This window comes from Alnus glutinosa, chromosome 9 (assembly GCF_958979055.1).
Source record: "Alnus glutinosa chromosome 9, dhAlnGlut1.1, whole genome shotgun sequence".
In the NCBI taxonomy this organism is placed as follows: domain Eukaryota; kingdom Viridiplantae; phylum Streptophyta; class Magnoliopsida; order Fagales; family Betulaceae; genus Alnus; species Alnus glutinosa.
The window spans coordinates 14,695,191-14,702,835 of NC_084894.1; the positions used below are offsets into that span (position 1 = coordinate 14,695,191).

Here is a 7,645-nt window from a genome sequence, read left to right on the forward strand (position 1 = left end):
TTAGAATTAAGGTCGGGTTTTCAAATAAATTAAACATGATTTTAGTAAGTTTGGCCGGATCCTATGCTTTGGGTGTCTGTTGTGATTAATTGCATTAATTGATATTAATATTGAGATTAAAAAGCTTAGTTGATAATAGGTTTTGATTAGATATAAACATTCTACAAATTTACTAGTGTTGACTGAGTTGGGTTGTAGCATTTTGATCGGCTATGTATAAATCCTTGGGGTTATTGAGATATAAAGTGTTTTGGTGATTTCGTTTACTAATTTACGGCTGATTACTGTTCTTTGGATTACTGGGTTAATTGATTTGTGGTATTCATACTATGTATTCATGCTCTAATGATTTGATTTTTAATTTCCTGGATTAGTTGTGAAGCTCCGGAATTAAGGTTATTTTCAAAAGTAATAAAACATGTTTTTTTATGGTTCGGTTGATTAAGTATATTTTTCTGAGTTTAAATATGTAATGTATTGTTCTGGAAATTGGGTATTATTGTGATAGCTTTTAAATTGGTTAAGTATTGATTTTATGGTATAAATCAAAAATGGAAGTGCGATGTTAAAATTGGTATTTTTGAAAAGAACTGAATTTTGGTGTTTTATGGAAAAATGGTTGAATATTGTGAGTTTTGTAATTTGTGGAAAATAAATTTTTGTGTGATTAAGGTTCATGTTTAGGCATGAATTTCTAAAAGTAATGATGTTGATATTCTATGCACATATATGTGTATTTGATGCAGATGGTAAGCTATGAGAACTGTACAAAAGGGCTGTAAGTATAAAATACTTACTAAGGATATTGTTTTTATAATATCATGTTTATAGTTCATTTAATATTACATAATGTTAAATAATGAATTTATTAATATTGGGTTGAACGGATCCCAAAGGTTTAGGATGAAAATGTTTGCCTGAACTGAGAACAATAATAATTAATATTGGGAGGAATGACTCTCAAAGTACTAGGAGAGGGACATGGAACGTACTCTACTAGTACAAAAATGCTAATAAAAAATGGTGTAAGAGGAACGGCTCTGAGGATAACTGCTAATTGAGTAACGGCTCAAAACGAACGGAGTGAAAGAATCAAACAGAACTAATTAATACTCTGCATATAAAACTGTCATCATATCATTGTATTATATTCATTTAAATAAATTAGTAAGCATCATATTATTGAATAAGCAAAATATTGTTGAATAAGCTGACTCACACATCCACCATTACATATTCATTGTTCCAAGTTCAAAAGATAATGGATGGGATAATATGCTAGCTTAAGAGATTTAAAGCTAATGTAACTAGGTTTTATTGCTTTATAATTATCAATGTTTGAATTATTTTATATGTAACATGTTTAGAGATTTATTTGTATTTAGTAAACTTTTCATGTATGCTTTCGTGTCATATGCTATACATGTTTCATTATAAATAGTGTAAAGGAAATTAAATAGCTTATAATAAATATCTAGAGGTATTTCAATCAGCTCATTGTGTTATGTTATGATTTCCAAGTCTTTAAGTAAAAAGTATATTCCGTTGTCAAATCAAAACTCTTATGACGTCGTAATTTCACGTGCAAAATCGAAATTTTCACTTACGCCTTTTAGTAAAAGGTGGGGCGTTACAATGGGAGTGGCCGAAACCACCTTCATTTGGCTTGAGCCACCCCCAAGGTCCAAAACATTTTTTTCTTCTTCTTCTTCTCCTCCTTCTTCTTCTTTTTTTTTTTTTTTTTTTAAAAAAAAAAATTTTCACTTTGGCCCTTAGGGGTGGCCGAACCACCCCTAGGCCGAATGGGGGTGGCTGAGCCACCCCAAAGCCAAATGGGGGTGGTTTTGGCCACCCCCAACATTGGCATTGGGGGCGGTTGAGCCACCCTTATATTTTATTTATTATTATTTTTTTTTTAAAAAAAAAGTAAGTCAAAATTAAAAAAAATAAAAATAAAAAAAAATAAAAAAAATATAACAGCCACATGTCGCAATTTTAATTGAGCAACGTTTCGCTGACGTGAAAATCTGTCAGTTTTAGAAGGAAATATGGTCAGAGGTACCATCTCTGATTTTTTCCATAACACAAGGTCCCACTTATGACAAAAAATAAAACCTTCGAACAAAAAATAAAGATTTTAAGCTATATGGAGCAAAAAAAAATATTTAACCGTTAAAAAAAATATATATTCTGCTTCCAATACCAACTCTAATGACATCATATTCTCACATGAAAATGACTTATGCTCTTTTTACAAAAAGCGGGGGCGATACACAATTTCTGGCACCCTGCATTCTGTAAGTCGGTCGGATTTTGTTGTCCCATAAAAGATCTGCTGCATGCAACGGCAGCCCAAGATGGTCCTACTCTGCATGTCTGCCACATGTACACCCACCCAGTGGCGCCATGGGAGTGGGACCACAGAGTACGATCGAGAACGGGGGACCAGTACTGCTTTTGGGACCCTCCCAAAAACACACCCATTAAATGGTTTCGGCCTGGAAAATGAATTTGCAAATAATTTGGCATTCTGATTAATCTCAGATGTCCGAGGAAGAAGCACGCACGTGGCTAACTGTTTTTGTTGAGAATACAGTAATTCAATTAAATGCTCACCATATACACGTACGTACGTAAAGATTTTTACATTTCAAATCATAATTTGTATTCGTATAGCTAGCTGACATGATCATCTACGACTACGAGCTTCATGAAGAACATTATTAACTGCATGCATTTTCTTTTCATCTTCAGCTAGCTAGCTACAATTTTCTTTGAGCTCAGAATCTAAAGGGACGTATTGTCATATAATTGATAATAAGAAAAATATTGAGAACCCAGTATAGATTGTAAACAAGGTACGTACGTATCCTTAACTGAATTAGCGTATAAATAGTTGGGGATCGAGGCGAAAAAACAAGGTAATTAATCTTTTGGTTATACCACATACATGCAGAGGCTACACCAGTACAATATTAATTGTATTCAGAATGAAGTAAAATGGTATTTTTAAGACATTAAATGCACTTCCTTCCTTAACACTGCGTACAGTACGAGTGCTTAGCTTTTCAAAGAGGGAGACTAGGAAGAATTAAAAGAGGAAGGACGGCCGGTTATATATAACATATATATTAAATCAGATGAAGCTACCAAAAGTGCTATTACTGATCATCTCATATATCTTCTGTTTCGCTTAACAAGCACATTCTTCAAAGTTTGGAAAACAATTAAACTCATCTCATACGTACTTCCGGCCGGTGAGTAAAATATATTTTACTTTTTCATCCTATATATACCTTGCCTTAAAGCATCTTGATTTCGATTATTATGGTACTATTTTTAAGCATTCAAAGAACAGCAACAACAAAATTGGGCTCTATGCTATATATAATCAGTGAAGTACGTCAGAGAATGGATGATAGCAACAAGATAGTGTAAATGTTCACTCACAAAAAAAGAAAAATGAAAAAAGAAAAAGATATATAGTAGATGTAGGACCACGGACTTAAGGACATTGGTTTGGAACTAGTTGATTGCAGAGTTGGACAAAGAAGCAATCCTCTAGGTTTCTGAATTGTGGCCCAATAGCCTAGAAACGAATGAAAGAACTTAATTACTTCGCCGACTATTAACTACGATAGTATTATTTGCATGCCTTATGTGCACACTGGCCTTTTGTTTCTATGATTAACAATTAGTTATAATTTACAATAATCAATCATACAGATGAAAGAGGTATGCGCAAAAATTGCGCAAATAATATTTTTCATCTACATAATATATATACTACTATAAATTAATGACTAGTACAATTCACAAAAGAATAGCTTCAGATTGGGGGAAAAACCATAAATTCTAGAGAATAGCATACTTTTAATTGCAAATAGAAAAGGAAAAGCTATAAGCATTAAAAGATTAAGGATTGATGGTTATCCATAATGTTATGTGCTGAACCTAATGAGGGCTTTTTATTTTTTATTTTTTTTAAAAAAAATAATGTAGTTAATTATTTATTCCTTCCAAGCTAGGAGTCAAGTTCAACAGAATATTCATATTTATTTTTATTATTTGATTCAAATATTTTTGTTAATGACAGTACATGCATGCATGATGGTTTTGGGCATGTAGACTTTCTCGATATATACTAGCATTCATGTGCATGTAGGAAGGTGCACATTTTGCATAATATAATACAATCTTATCCACTATCCTTTTCGCTGTTCATGATTTACACTAGTACAATCAGAAAAAATGTTCATTTGGGGACTGCCTATTAGTGATATGTTAATTAAAATAGTAATTTTTTCCTTGAAATCCACTATTTTTATACATGAAATATTAAACAAAGTGCTGTTAATTTGATTCAGATACATCTGAATGACAGTTTTACCTTTAAATGGCTTGTATATTCTTCTTATAAACTATGAAGAATTCATATATATATATATATATAGAACTTTGAGTGGCACAAGAAGTAGATTGCATCTTCCAGATAGTGTGAGGTTCTTTCAAATAAAGCACAAGTTTCTCACATGCATAAGTAAATTCAATTCTCATGAGCTTCTACACAATGCTAGAGTTAGCGGTAAGTGTCCAAACAATACAAGAACAATATGAATAATCTCCTACCTGGAGTTAATAATTAAGAACTGTAAAATTCAAAAACCACGAGTAACTTGTCACCCACTATGAAAGCCGAAACCCTAAAATGTTTTACATGCAAGAGAGAGAGAGAGAGAGAGCCCTGCCAATGCTATATATATATATATGTGTGTGTGTGTGTGGAAGATTAATGTACACTGATTTTTCCTGGTCTAATAATCCTTGTGAGTCACTGAGCAAAATAGCAAAAACCAATCATCGAATTTTAGCTAACACCAGAAGAAGAAACCGTGATACCCATATTGATTATCAATTTGATTCCGCTGCTATAAGTCTTGCTTAAGAGACACCGGCCTGATCAACAGAACACATTTCGTAAATGCGGCTAAATATTTCATGGGTAACAGTTTGAATTCAGTGGGCCTAGCTAATATATATATTTCATTGCCTAGCTTGTTTAGAGTCAACTAATAAATTAAGAAAGGCACGGGCATATTAACATACTGAAGCTCCATAACAAGTGAACCAGGGCTTGGACAGTGACAGAGGCACACAGATCTCCATAATCTAGAAATGATATCTGCACATCACAGTTTGTTTTTTAATTTCTAGTTTTGCAAATTTTTCAAGTTTTTTTTTATTTTTTATTTTTGTTTAAATTGGAAATTCTCTTTTATATTCTCGAATGTACTAGAGTTGCGGCCCTTCACACTTAATTAATGATATTCAAATTACTTCTAAAAAAGAAAAACAACTATCATGAATGAAGAGGAAATAAAGACATCTTTGAGAAACTTTTTGGGTACTAATATTGAAGCATTGGTAAATAGCCAGGTAGACTGAACATCTCTGCTAGAGTACATGGCAATGGGTCGTCCAAGTTGCAAGATGTCCCTTTAAGGTTGGTCCACCAAGAAGAGTAATAGGTGATTAATGTTGAAGCGAAAGACAACACCGGCAGGGACAAATTAAATGTTCTCACAATGATTTTGTCTATCCAAACTAGTTCCAATTTTCAATGATCTAATTAATTCCAAAGACAAAAAACAACTTGGAAGAATGTCCATAAAATAATCAATATATATTTTGAATCATAGCCGGAAGGAAACACCAAAAGTACTTCATGATCGAGTAAGTTATTGAGCTGGGATCATCAAACCCCATAAAAGAAACAAACATAAAAGCTTTATTTTTGCTCACCTTTCTTCTCATCAGCTTCTGCTCAAGTTTTCCAATCCATTCTCAGAAAACTCATGAGAATAGTAAATGTTCCCTTGCCTTTCCTGCATATGGGCCATGAAAAGCCACATAACGTTCATGTCAATGAAATACTGATATTCAAGAATCTGAAGAATCCATGGATGGATCTAAAACCAAATCACCCACCAAAGGAAACCATAATTAGTTAAGGAAAAAATTACCTTTGGAGAATATATATATATCCTAGCTCATGCAGCATCATCAAAAGATTCTCTCTTTCAAGCTATAGACATAGTCTTATCCCCATCTCCAGAAAGAAGTTCCTGAAAGATGCCATTTCCATCCTAGCAAATTTTGATCAGAAGGAATATTCACAGATCTGCATAAGTTCAGCACAGGTCCTTGAATAGCCTATAGGATTTTATTCTTCTACGCAGTGCAAAGAAGAGCTGTCACAGAGACAGTACTAAATCCCAATGGATAGATTTCTTTAGTAAAAAAAAAAAGAAATTCCCAGAAAATAGAAAGAAATCCGACCTGACAGCAACAGACAACAACAGAAAGTAGTAAGAAATTAAGAAAGGATCACCTGGTGGTTCAACTGCAAAAGCGGCAGCGTTGAGTTGTCGTGGGGAATCCCTTTTTGTATAGTCGTTTTATTGCCGATGCAGCATCATCAAGATTCTCACTTTCAAAGAACTTTGGAAGAGAGATTTTGCATCACTCACCGTGCATTTGCATGTGAATCTTGATGATGCCACACCCGCAAACAACTGACTGTCAATCTATTATCCATGCACACAGCCTAATTAATTGAATATTGTGGAAGAAAGAAGAAGCTATAACTCCCAACATTTCCTTAGAAAGACCCTCAGATCCTTAAGAAAAGCGAAACCCAAGCATGAAATAAAGAAAAAATTGCGAGCTCTCATGTACAACTTAGCCCAAGGCCACGAGCAAAACATGACGTGGCTGGTTACCAGTGGTTGGAACATAAAGTGAATACGTGAGGGGTACACCGAGAAGAATCTACCATGTCCAACTCGACCATCGGACAAAACTTTCAATTTTCGAATAAGGACCTATTTGAACAAAACAAAACCCTATTCATAATTTTTTGAACCCAATAAAGAACAGCTGATAGACCAATACTTTCTAAAAAAATTAATAACTTTTGATATGTGGGCTCGGATTTCTCCAATTAGATTCCGGCGAATAAAACGGTTTTAAAAGAGTGGCCGATCGAGTTGGATTCCGGCACAGGGAAGAAAGCCCCAGTTGGTATTGTAACTCTCGTATCCAGATTCTGGCGATTAGCTACAAAAAGGCAGATCAACAAACAAAACTGAGATAAAAGAAAACAAAATATAAGAGATTGGGGAGAAAACCAATAAGCGAGAAACCGTGGAGCAAAACCAGCATATGACACGACTGAGATCTAAGTCCATGGTGAAGACCTCAAGACCTGAGTGAGAGTGAGAGAGAGAGAGAGAGAGAGAGAGAGAGAAAAAGCTGACAAGGATGGAAACAATGGAGGGAGTTACTGTTGGAGAGAGACATATAAACATGGCTGAAGGGAAGTTTTGATTGGCTGTCTTATGTTTTTACTATCTTTATATTTTGATTGGTTGATGCTTAGCTGTGCAGTACTGCCCCAATATTGGCGCAGTTACACATCACGATCTTTCCAAAACCCTAGTCTTACTTTGGGTGGTGGGGGCAATGAGCTAAGGGCATCCTGTTATGCTCTCATCATCGGCTTCCCAAACTTTCAATTTCCTTTTCTTTTCCTTTGTTTTCTTCAATATGTTTGTTTTTCCTTTAATATTTATTTTTTCAAATG

The 7,645-nt window shown here is 34.2% G+C and overlaps 1 long non-coding RNA gene across 3 annotated transcripts; it reads right to left on the bottom strand.

Moving 5' to 3' along the window:
• Positions 1-2,052: 2,052 nt before the first annotated feature.
• On the bottom strand, positions 2,053-7,373 carry LOC133878259 (uncharacterized). 3 transcript variants are annotated; one of them, XR_009901864.1, is made up of 4 exons: positions 6,392-7,373; positions 6,024-6,181; positions 5,803-5,885; positions 2,053-2,498 (listed from the first exon to the last, which is right to left on the bottom strand). It is a non-coding gene; the product is annotated as an uncharacterized LOC133878259 (long non-coding RNA). The 3 variants fall into 3 exon arrangements; XR_009901862.1 differs by having other exon boundaries at positions 2,053-2,575; XR_009901863.1 differs by lacking the exon at positions 2,053-2,498 and adding an exon at positions 3,947-4,956.
• Between the last annotated feature and the right edge of the window lie 272 nt (positions 7,374-7,645).